The sequence below is a fragment of the Bufo gargarizans genome, chromosome 4 (assembly GCF_014858855.1).
Source record: "Bufo gargarizans isolate SCDJY-AF-19 chromosome 4, ASM1485885v1, whole genome shotgun sequence".
Lineage (NCBI taxonomy): Eukaryota > Metazoa > Chordata > Amphibia > Anura > Bufonidae > Bufo > Bufo gargarizans.
In genome coordinates this window covers 510,499,904-510,512,512 of record NC_058083.1, presented here as the reverse complement: position 1 = coordinate 510,512,512, position 12,609 = coordinate 510,499,904, and positions in this window count along the sequence as shown.

Genomic DNA, 12,609 nt, shown 5'->3' with positions numbered 1-12,609 from the left:
CTTGGGGTGAAATATATAAAAATATTAAAAAATCCTCCATTTCTAGCCACTATAGATGAATTCAGTTTAAGATAGTCCACCGTTTATATTACACCCCTCTACTACTCTCCAATATCTACAAGAAAAATAAATACAGCTGCCTAAAGTGTAACTGTGAGAATGCAGACTTTATCCATTTACTTTGGAATTGCCCAATCATCCAGGACTATTGATTTTAGATATTTGAGGAATTGGGACAAAGATCAACTATTGCCCTTGTCCCGAATATGGAATTTGCCATATTCGGTGTCCTCTCCTCAGCTAAAGTTCATGAGAAAGCTAAAAGTATATGGTTAAAAGGATTATTAGCCGCCAAAGTTATTATTGTTAAAAATTGGGGATCAGTAAAATAACTTGAAGTCGGGGAGTGGATACAACTTATGTATAAAATCACGGAATATGAATTCAGATCATCTCGGGCAAAAAAGATAATAGATATGGACTAATTGGTTTTGACTTTTACACAATGACATCTTTCAGGTTCCCCTAGGTGGGGCCCCGCAGTAATCTCCAGCGACAGTAAAATGGGGGTGGGGCGGGGTGGTTTTAGGGTTGGGTTATAAATTATTATTAATTGCCACTATTTAGTAATATTTTATTATAATTTTTCTTTTTGTACTTGTTGATGTCTATGTATAATTTGTTCATAAAGATTTTTTTTAAAACAACAACTTTACACCACTTAGTGGTTGGCTTACTATGGGCAGAAGTTTGCACCAAGTAAAATCTGCATATACTTTAACTTTCAGCTGCATTCCCGATTTCTAATAGCGATATCTCTTGATGTAGTGAAGATAATGGTGTGATTCTGGTACTGTTTGTAAGATTGAAATGCCAGCTTTCAAATAAGACAAACAGATATTCTAGCTGCTACCAATGAGATATGAGCAGCTAAATCATCCCTTCCCCTACTGTCAGAGAACTCTGGCAGAAATGTTAGGTGGTTAAGTGAGGACTCCTTCAGTTTGTGAGGTGTAGTAGATTCGTTTTATTGGCATAGTTGCATCGTAAATATGTCTAAAAGAAGCCAAATTGTGCCAAAGGTGCACCAAATGTTGATGCAAATTACACCAGAATCCAGGCACAGCCACAATAGTAAATGTGGGTCAGTATCAATGTGGAGGATTTGGAGCTCCTCACAGCTTTCCAAGCACAGCACTGTACATTGCATACTGGCTGGTTTTGGTATTGCAGCTAAGCACCATTCACTTGAGCTGCACATAGGCCATGTGACCAATGAATGTGATGTCACTGGCCTAGGACTCTTTAAAGGATAACTGTCACATTTAGACTCTAATTTCAATTTTAATATAAAGTTACTAATAACATGATATTCCAGAATCGGTTACTATTAGACTGACTCACCCCATATTTAATAAGATTCAGCCCTTAGCAACCAGTCTGCATAAAACTGCAATTTCACTATTTAGTTAAGATGGCCGCCACTGCCCTCACCCTGAGGCTAATCCCGCCTGCCCTCACTAGGCAGTAACAATAGCCCCACAAAAGTGCCAGTAACCAGAGCCCTCCCCCTAAAGGGTTAATCTCCTGCAGCACAAAGGGGTCCTCTTACCGCATGTTGCTTTCATTTATACACTTAGCAGACGGCAGATCTCCCTTCCCTGGTCTGCGCTGCTCCAACTCTGCATTGTCCCAGTCTGCTGAGGGAGGGAGCGTCTGCCAAGTGCAGGGACAGGGAGAAGTGCACACAGTCCAGGCACTGTTATCAGCTGCTGGGGAGGACCTGGCTTTAATCATTTACTTACAGTCCCTGGCTGTCAGTAATGTGACCTTGCAGGCTGCGTGCTTCTGCGTCCTCCGTCCTTCAACACAGACGGACCTGCATAGCACCCCCATTTTAAGCAGAGGTAAAAGTAGGCAGTACAGGGAACAAATATGTGGAATTAAGGGGTAATTGAATACACAGTGAAAAGTTGAAATAGGGCCACCAAGGAGATATTAATCACCACAATCCAATACTCCAAAAAAATTAAATACGACAGTTATCCTTTAAAGGCTATGTACACCTTAGAGGGCAATTTTTTAATGATTGCATTTTACTGATTTTGGAATAAAAATAATTTTTCAATTGGTCTTTATTAAAAATATTGAGCCATTCTGTCGCAAAGGGGGCTACTTTCACACCTGCGTTAGGTGTGGATCCGTCTGGTATCTGCACCTATAAAGCAAACGCTTGTATCCGTTCAGAACGGATCCGTTTGCATTATTCTTTTAAAAAAAAAGTCTAAGTCAAAATGGATCCGTCCTGACTTACACTGAAAGTCAATGGGGGATGGATCCGTTTTCAACTGCACCATATTGTGTCATTGATCCGTTTGGCTCCGCATCCCCAGACGGACACCAAAACGCTGCATGCAGCGTTTTGGTGTCCGCATCCAGAGCGTAATGGAGGCGGAACGGAGCCAAACTGATGCATTCTGAGCGGATCCTTATCCATTCAGAATGCATTGGGGCTGAACTGATCCGTTTTGAACCGTTTGTGAGATCCCTGAAACGGATCTCACAAACGGAATTCAAAACGCCAGTGTGAAAGTAGCCTTATGTAGCTGTGTGAATAGTACTTTCACTTTGTGTTGGGTTCTAATCAACCTTATCTCTAAATTACTAAAAGGTCATAAACACTTATTTAATCCACATTCTTATCAGTAAGATAAGAATTGACCTAATGAGTGTTTATAAGGTCAGAGATAAGGAGCCGTCAGCTGAGCTGCCTGACAGAACAGAGTGAAAATTCAGAGCCTTCTACTAGAAAAACTCAAGGCTACACAGACACAGGGGTTCAACATTTGAACCAATTGAAAAATGATTTTTAGCTCAAAATAAATACAATGCAATAATGCTAAAATTGCCCGCAAAGGTGCACATAGCCTTTAAACAGCTAATCGGAAGGGGTGCCAGGAGTAGGACCCCCACCAATCAGATATTGATGATAGATCCTGTTGCTAGGCCATTGATATTGAAGTCCCAGACAATCCCTTTAATAGTTGTTATTTCTTCAGCCAATAGTAAGACAAAATAAATGCAATATATACAACAAAAAAGTATAAAACGATTCATTCTATCTGAAGTTCACTCATGAAGTCGTCCAAAATAGAAGAGCTGTGGTTTATTTTCTGCCCACAGTTTAATTTTGGCTTGTGGGGTGGGAGGTGGTGGGAGATTACTGTAATCGGTGCCCTGAAATAAAGCAGCTTCTGTGTCTCTGGGTTCAGCTTAATTTTAGTCCGCAATAGTAAACATTTAAAAGGAAAACTTTTTAAAAGGGACAGTATCAAGTTACAAGATTCCTTTGTTTGCTTGGTGTCAGGGTCTTTTACTTCACTTGGGCGGCATCCACCCGTCAGATGTGACAATGGAGCTTCTACTGAAACCGATAGACTAGAAAATAAAAGTCTAAAATGTTCGATTGATCTCAATGTACAGAAAGGCAGGATATGGGACCTGGAGTGCCACAGAATGGGACCTGGAGTGCCAAATGTACAGCACTGGAGCACTCAAAATAAAGCGCCTCCTCCTCCCTGGTGTATTGTGGAGATTCTCAGAAACTCTGATGAATTTTGGAAAATCTCTTTAAGCTACGGTATCTAAATATCCACCTTTTCTATTAATCCTTTATATATCTTTGTATCTATCTCCTATCTATCCATCTCTCTGTCTGTATGTATACTAAATCCAATCTATTCTTTCTTTCTTTCCTTCTTTTTTTTCTTTTTTCATCTCATGCATGCATTTCATGTATATCAACATGCCTCACCATTGACATGCTCTATCGGGTATCGCTAGGATATGCCCCCATTATCTGATAGGTGCGGGTTCCACCGCTTGGACCTATATCAATAACAGAGCCCTGAAAGTGGTGGAGGGCGCACTGCACAGCCACCATCCATTCATTTTTGTCAGGCCCAAGGAAGTGAATGGGAGGGGTGGCCGGTCCTGCGTGGTGCACTCCCGTTTACTTCTATGGGGAGAGAGCTTGATGGTGGCCGGACCGTAGTCCTCCAGCTAACACTTTGCGAGGCTTGTTTCCCGATATAGGTGCAGGTCCCAGCTGGTGGGACCTCCACCAATAAGACAATGTGGGCATACCCTAACGATATGCCCCCATTGTCTGGGATAAGACAGTCCCTTTAGGGCTCTGTTCACACTGCCTCCGAGCCCTATATTTAGCATATATGCTGGGAATAGCCTCCCAGTATATACAATAAGCATATCCGCAGGGCTTCATTGACCTGACGGAGTGTCCTTTTCAGGCTTCCGTCAGGGTAAAACACTTCGGCATACTTTTATTTCAATGATGTAAGTGCGGTATAGTTTTTTCACAAATTGGACCCTATGAGTGATGGGTAGTCTTGCCGAATACACCATGAGGAAACACTCAGCTGTAATGTGCACAGCGCCTTACACCAGCTCTACCATTAGTGTTAATATCAGACGTGACTGTAGCTGCTCTGCTTTATATTCGGCCTCCTGGAGCACAGGGCAGCACGAATGCTAGAAGGAAATGAATATCCTTAGAAGAAAGTTTATTGAGACAACCCGTCCTGTTTGTTTTTCTTGACTAGAATACCAGTTAAAAGACTTTCTCCACCAGGGTTTCAAAAGAATTCAATGTAATGAGCCCAAAGCACAAATAAATGCTACTGAGGTGTTCCTTGATTTATATCTGGAATATGGTGGAAGGGAATTTTCCATCTCAGGCATCTCCAAGGAGCGTTATTTAACATTTAGGTGGTCTTGATTCTAATATAAGTTGAGTTCCTGAGGAAAGTAATATTTTTAGAAGATGTTTCCATTAGCCGTAATGCTACTGAATATGTATGTTGGATATCCAGATGCGGCCTAGGATCTATTGTCTTCAGACCAGTATAGACTTCTGGCTCTCAATCATAGTTGATGCCAATGTGGTGAGGCAGGAACGAGAGAAGGTCGAGTCAGGGGCGGAGACAGAGGTGGTTTAAAATCAGTATCACCTCGCAGTGGCCGGCTTTCCTGCACTCCAGTGCGTACAGTAACATGTAAGTGAAGGTGCACCCAGCTGGTGTTACCATGTAGTGTGGGGGCAACCACTGAATGAAGTCCAGAAAACAGGAGAGAGAAAGTCAATAAGGGAACAGGTTCCAATTTTTACCTAAAATAATGCATGCCGGTTACACTTCTGACAAGAAGATATACACGGGAGCTTAAAGTATAACTGTCGTATTTTTTTTTTTGCGAGTATTGGATTGTGGTGATTAATATCTCCTTGGTGGCCCTATTTCAACTTTTCACTGTGTATTCAATTACCCCTTAATTCCACATTGTTGTTCCCTGTACTGCCTACTTTTACCTCTGCTTAAAATAGGGTTGCTAGGCATGGTCCGTCTATGTGTTGAAGGACGGAGGACACAGAAGCACGCAGCCTGCAAGGTCACATTCCTGACAGCCAGGGACTGTAAGTAAATGATTAGAGCCAGGTCCTCCCCAGCAGCTGATAACAGTGCCTGGGCTGTGTGCACTTCTCCTTGTCCCTGCGCTTGGCAGACGCTCCCTCACTCAGCAGAGCTGGAGAAGTAGAGTTGGTGCAGCGCAGACCAGGGAAGGGAGATCTGCCGTCTGCTCAGTGTATACAGGTCCTTCTAAAAAAATTTGCATATTGTGATAAAGTTCATTATTAGACTTTCATATAATTTAGATTCATTACACACAACTGAAGTAGTTCAAGCCTTTTATTGTTTTAATATTGATCATTTTGGCATACAGAACCCAATTCCTATCTAAAAAAATTAGCATATCATGAAAAGGTTCTCTAAACAAGCTATTAACCTAATCATCTGAATCAACTAATTAACTCTAAACACCTGCAAAAGATTCCTGAGGCTTTTAAAAACTCCCAGCCTGGTTCATTACTCAAAACCGCAATCATGGGTAAGACTGCCGACCTGACTGCTGTCCAGAAGGCCATCATTGACACCCTCAAGCAAGAGGGTAAGACACAGAAAGAAACTTCTGAACGAATAGGCTGTTCCCAGAGTGCTGTATCAAGGCACCTCAGTGGGAAGTCTGTGGGAAGGAAAAAGTGTGGCAGAAAACGCTGCACAACGAGAAGAGGTGACCGGACCCTGAGGAAGATTGTGGAGAAGGACCGATTCCAGACCTTGGGGGACCTGCGGAAGCAGTGGACTGAGTCTGGAGTAGAAACATCCAGAGCCACCGTGTACAGGCGTGTGCAGGAAATGGGCTACAGGTGCCGCATTCCCCAGGTCAAGCCACTTTTGAACCAGAAACAAGCGGCAGAAGCGCCTGACCTGGGCTACAGAGAAGCAGCACTGGACTGTTGCTCAGTGGTCCAAAGTACTTTTTTCGGATGAAAGCAAATTTTGAATGTCATTCGGAAATCAAGGTGCCAGAGTCTGGAGGAAGACTGGGGAGAGGGAAATGCCAAAATGCCTGAAGTCCAGTGTCAAGTACCCACAGTCAGTGATGGTCTGGGGTGCCATGTCAGCTGCTGGTGTTGGTCCACTGTGTTTTATCAAGGGCAGGGTCAATGCAGCTAGCTAGCAGGATATTTTGGAGCACTTCATGCTTCCATCTGCTGAAAAGCTTTATGGAGATGAAGATTTCATTTTTCAGCACGACCTGGCACCTGCTCACAGTGCCAAAACCACTGGTAAATGGTTTACTGACCATGGTATTACTGTGCTCAATTGGCCTGACAACTCTCCTGACCTGAAGCCCATAGAGAATCTGTGGGATATTGGGAAGAGTAAGTTGAGAGACGCAAGACCCAACACTCTGGATGAGCTTAAGGCCGCTATCGAAGCATCCTGGGCCTCCATAACACCTCAGCAGTGCCACAGGCTGATTGCCTCCATGCCACGCCGCATTGAAGCAGTCATTTCTGCAAAAGGATTCCCGACCAAGTATTGAGTGCATAACTGAACATAATTATTTGAAGGTTGACTTTTTTTGTATTAAAAACACTTTTCTTTTATTGGTCGGATGAAATATGCTAATTTTTTTAGATAGGAATTTTGGGTTTTCATGAGCTGTATGCCAAAATCATCAATATTAAAACAATAAAAGGCTTGAACTACTTCAGTTGTGTGTAATGAATCTAAAATATATGAAAGTCTAATGTTTATCAGTACATTACAGAAAATAATGAACTTTATCACAATATGCTAATTATTTTAGAAGGACCTGTAAATGACAGCAACATGTGGTAAGAGGACCCCTTTGTGCTGCAGGAGATTAACCCTTTAGGGGGGAGAGCTCTGGTTACTGACACTTTTGGGGGGCTATTGTTACTGGATAGTGAGGGCAGGCGGGATTAGCCTCAGGGTGAGGGCAGTGGCGGCCATCTTAACTGAATAGTGAAATTGCAGTTTTATGCAGACTAGTTGCTAAGGGCTGAATCTTATTAAATATGGGGTAAGTCAGTCTAATAGTAATTGATGTTGGAATATCATGTTATTAGTAACTACATATATGAAAATTGAAATTAGGGTCTAAGTGTGACAGTTATCCTTTAAAGGTATTTTTTCCAGGATTAATATGTTTATTAACAGATATACTTATGTAGTTGCTTACCTAATGTACATATTCACCATGTCTTTTTTTTTCAATTTGGACTCCCCTGACCCATTTTTACCATTTAAACCAATCCCTCTGGTTTGTTTTCATCCTGTAGGTAGCACTTCCTGTTCCTGTATCCAACCAAACCCATGATGCACTTCTTCTTCCTCTGCCACAGCCCCAGCACCGCCTCTAACAACGCCCGGGTAGTTTATAGCTCCTCCCACACAGCTATTTACATAGACACTCCCCTATCACTGCCCTTAAAATTGCCCGACTAGTTTATAGCCCCTCCCACCTAGCTAGTTACATAGACAGGAAACAAGAAAAGAGCTGCAAGGACATGATCATGTGACCACAGCCCAGAACAGAAGATAGTTCTGTGCAGTGTGCTCTTCTTCACTTTGGGGATCCTGTTCTCTAGATAGGAGCAGGTCCCAAAGACCCACAGCATATCCTAGCGATATGCCATCATTGTCCCATCTGGGCCAACTCCTTTAAAGGGGTTGTTTGGGTTCAGAGCTGAACCCTGACATACCTCCATTTCACCCAGGCAGCCCCCCCTGATTTGAGCTTCAGAGCAGTTCATTCTCCGATGCTCTCTTTTGCACTGCGCTAAATCACGCAGAGCAAAAGCATTTTCAGGAGTTCCGGTGACAAACCGGGCTCTCCATGGGGCTGCCAGGAAGTCCGGTGATGTCACCGGCACTAATGGGCGGGCTTTAGCACTGCCCTAGTCAGTAAAACGGTGACGTCACCGAACACACTGCCAGGAGGAAGCTTTCGCCTGGCAGTGTGTTATTGTAAACAAAAGAGCCCTTGCAACAGCAGGGGGGCTGCCTGGGTGAAAATATGGGTATGTCTGGATTTAGCTCTGAACCCGGACAACCCCGTTAAGCAGGGAAGGCTCCTACTAAGTAGCCATAGCATTAAAGAGGTTGTATAAGATTGCCAAAATCACATGTTTTTTTTTGTTTTTCTACAAACAGTGCCATTCTTCACCAGAGGGTGTGTCTGGTAATGCAGCAAAGCTCTATTTACTAAAAAATCGGACTGAGTGCAATCCTCGATACATACAAACAGACAAGGGTGGTGCTTTTAAAAAAAAATAAAAAATTCCCACCTTTATCTCAATAGTTGATGCGGAGAGAAATAAAATCATCCACCAGCAAATTTTTTATGTTTTGCTTGTCCTCAGTTTTCTTCCTAAACACCTGCTTCTAATTTCGACAGCTTCCGTTCTGCATCTACCGTATTACGTTGCCACAGGAAACGTCCATAAAGCTTCCCTTGTCGCGCTTCGGCCCTCAGATATCCGCTTGTTTATTTACCTATACTTTGCATATTTGTAAACGGGAGGAAACTGTCCAGATGAAGCCAAGCAGGAGCTTCCCAGCTGAGAAAACAGGTCGCTCCTGCTTCATTCCTGCCAGAACACGGAGGAGGATCAGGGAATATGATGAGAGGTAAATGACCTGTAAAATAATAATGACTCTGCAGCGGTCAGTAGCGGTACGGTCATTTATCACCCCAAGGGCTGTGATGAACACCCCATCAGAAACCATGGGGTTTCTACCCCAACACCAAATCTGCCTGTAGACAGTATGGCTCACAGTGGGAGGGCATTATAGTTGGCACTGGATGGAAGACACTCTAGTTCAGGCATGCTCAACCTGCAGCCCTTCAGCTGTTGTAAAACTACAACTCCCACAATGCCCTGCTGCAGGCTGATAACTGTAGGCTGTTCGGGCATGCTGGGAGTTGTAGTTTTGCAACAGCTGGAGGGCCTGCTCTAGTTGGAGTATGTATGGGAACACACACGCTCTATGGAGGGGGAGAATGAAGCTGGCACTGAGAGACCATGACTGGCATTATATGAAAGCACACTTTGGCGGGCATTATACAATGCATTTGAAAGATTCCTTTTATTTATTTTTTAAAAATTTTGTTGCGGCATTGGGCTAAAAAAAAAAAAAACCATCAAGTTTCTCCCCATCATTCTGCACTCAGTCTCCCATAATGAATGATAACAGAATGTTCAAAAATTTGCTAACTTATTGAAAAGGAAAAACCAAAATCTTGCATTGACATAAATATTTAGCCCCTTTACTCAGGACTTAATTATACCCCCTTTGGCAGTGATTACAGCCTCCAGTGTTCTTGGGTATGATGCCACAAGGTTTACACAACTGGGGATTTTATGCCATTCTTCTCTGCAGATCCTCTCAAGCTTTGTCAGATTGGATGGGGACTATCGGTGGACAGCTATTTTCAGGTGTCTTCAGAGATGATTGTGCAGTGTCCCACTTAGTGTGGTCGTGGGCACTTTAAAAAAACCTTTTAGATGCTTATCAAATGTCCTTTTGTATTTACCTGTAATTCCTATTAACAGGCTTAGGTTGTCATTACATCTATTCGGCCCTAGGTGGTGCTGGCATGACATATATATATATATATATATATATATATATATATATAGTTGGGGTTTGCTAATAAAGGGTGGTGATACAAGTAAGAAGTTTATTAAATCCAGTACCTGAGTGCTAGAGGTAGGACCTAGTATAGGCAGTTATAAGACAGAAAGGAAAACTCCTTAAGTTACAATTACGAAGCCTGTTATAAGGAATACAGCTGAACCAATATTTGGATTATTGCCTTGCCATATACATAAACTGTACTGACTACCTAAAGACAAGTGATCTAGTAAAAGTTACGTTGTTGCTTACTACAAATGACTCCTCATCCTTTCTACCAACTTCATTTGCACCTAACGGTGCTGGCGTCATGAACACCAGGGACCCAGCCGCCAAATCACCGTAAACACCTATACCATCAAGGGCACCTCAACTACCATCTGGCTGGTGATCCCTGTACTAGAGAGTGCCCCGAAGGATTTAGTGCTGTCTTCCCCATCACTGCATGCCAGCCCAGGGAGGCTCTGTAAACCGTGAGTACAAACAACTACTACCCCCATCGGCCCACCATAGCTCACATGTTGCCCCTGTGGTCTGGTTCGCTGCATAAGATTGGCGTCATGAACAGGATCCAAACTCCTCTGCGCCTTATAAGAATAAGCCCCACTTATTTACTTGAGAGACTTTATATATGCTTTAACACAGTGAAATTTTTAGACGTCTTTAGTGAGCTGGAAAGTTATCCAAGTAACTTGAAATTGCACAGGGATATTATACCAGTCACCTGCTATCAAAATTGCATTGTGAAAAGTGAAAAAATAGCATATTTTTGTGTCACTAAAACTGCTTGCTGTCACTGAATGGACTGTTAGATTGCACCTAAAAAGGCCGCCTGAGTGCTTTCTTGTTGATTTACTGCCCTATCACAAAGAAAAAAGTTTGTGACACCACTTCAAGAGCGGGAACATTGAGTTGCCGCCCCTTTTAAAGAGCGGGAAAAGACTATTTGCTGCGCCATACCAAAGGTAAATGCCCCAACTGGAGCGGGAAAAAGACAAACCCCTTTATGCAAAGTAATTCATTAACATTGTAATAATACTCAAGCCACTGCCAATATTCAAGAAACAGGCAAATCCCCTATGCAAAGTGGACCTAGGGGGAGGGTCTCGCACAAAGACCTCATGCCGGAAGCTGCGTTGAAGCAAGTGGAGATGTCCCTTACCCCACCCCTCGTGGTCGTTAAGCCAGACCCATGATGAAAAGGAGCTGCAGGCCCGCATCCGGGAAGTGTCTGATCGTTATTGGATGGAGCGTGGCTAGGATCCACTGCCCAGACCGTCCATCACTGCAGGTCAGAATCCCCCTGAAAAGCCCACCATACATAATGTAGCCGAAAGGTCTGGTCAGGATCAGGCCATAGGAGCGCAACCCTCTATTGCTGCAGCTATTGCCAGATGCCTCTAAGGCCGAATTGTGGGCCAAGCTATCGGCCAAAATTAAGTCCACCCGACTCACACGCACCCACGCGTGCAAGAAGTATAATGAAGGGCTGACCCGTAAGCTCCTAGAAGCACCTCTGGAGGATTTCCCAGTCCCAGTAATGAGACTAGGTCGGCTCCTCTCTTTCTGTAAACAGAGAGGCCTTAGTTTTATTAGAGATTTGGAGACCAACAGAGACTATTATGTTAACCGGTGAGCTGTAAAGAGGAAAGATCTCCCCAGCTGGCTTCACAGTCTGTACGGAAATGAGATTGTGGAGTTTACCCCTGCCGAAGGTTCTAGAGGGCCCTATGCTACAGCAGTTACGTGTCCTGCGCCAAAGGCCGAATCTTGGGAGCCCGCAGATGACCCTGAGTCTGAAGAAGAGGAAGAGCCCAAGCTATCTACTGCCCTTGTGAGGCCGACCGTAAAATATGTGCCACCTCCTGCCCCCAGTCAGAGCCAGGTGGCTTCAGGATTTGCTGGCACCAACATATTGTGGCAGCCCGGCATTGCCACCAGAGACCCTGAGGACCACCATAGGTCCAAGCCTAAACAAAGACGTCCCCGATCGCAACCTGAACCTGTCGATGTCCAGACAGCAGGACAAGAGTGTTTGAGATGCCTACTGCAGATGTCTGTGCAATCCAGAGAGGAAGCTTGGAGGAACTCACCTATAGCTGTAGCAGTACCAAAAGAGATATGGTCTACAGAAAACTACAGCACTAGCTGTCTTTGAGGAACCCGCTGTTGAGCCCATTGCAAGAGAAAAATCTTTCATCTTCGAGATACCTGTTTTTGGGCTGGAGCCTACAGCTTCTGAAAATAAATTTCGATGGGACGCTCGACCAGAATGTTCCTCTCCTGATGAGTGGGACTCGGGTAGTCCACTGGATACGGACGTAACCTCAAGTCCAGACCACTATCCCTAAAATAGGCCGATTGTTAAATTAATTCATGGAACCAGAGACCATGTTTCCTAGAGGAACTCTTATATTTGTGTTCCAAGTGGTCGTTCCCCAAGCCACTTAAGAGCCCTCTGCTTTTTTAAAAGACTCTACCATGGATTCCAACTTGTCTTCAAAACCCCAGTTGCGCCAAG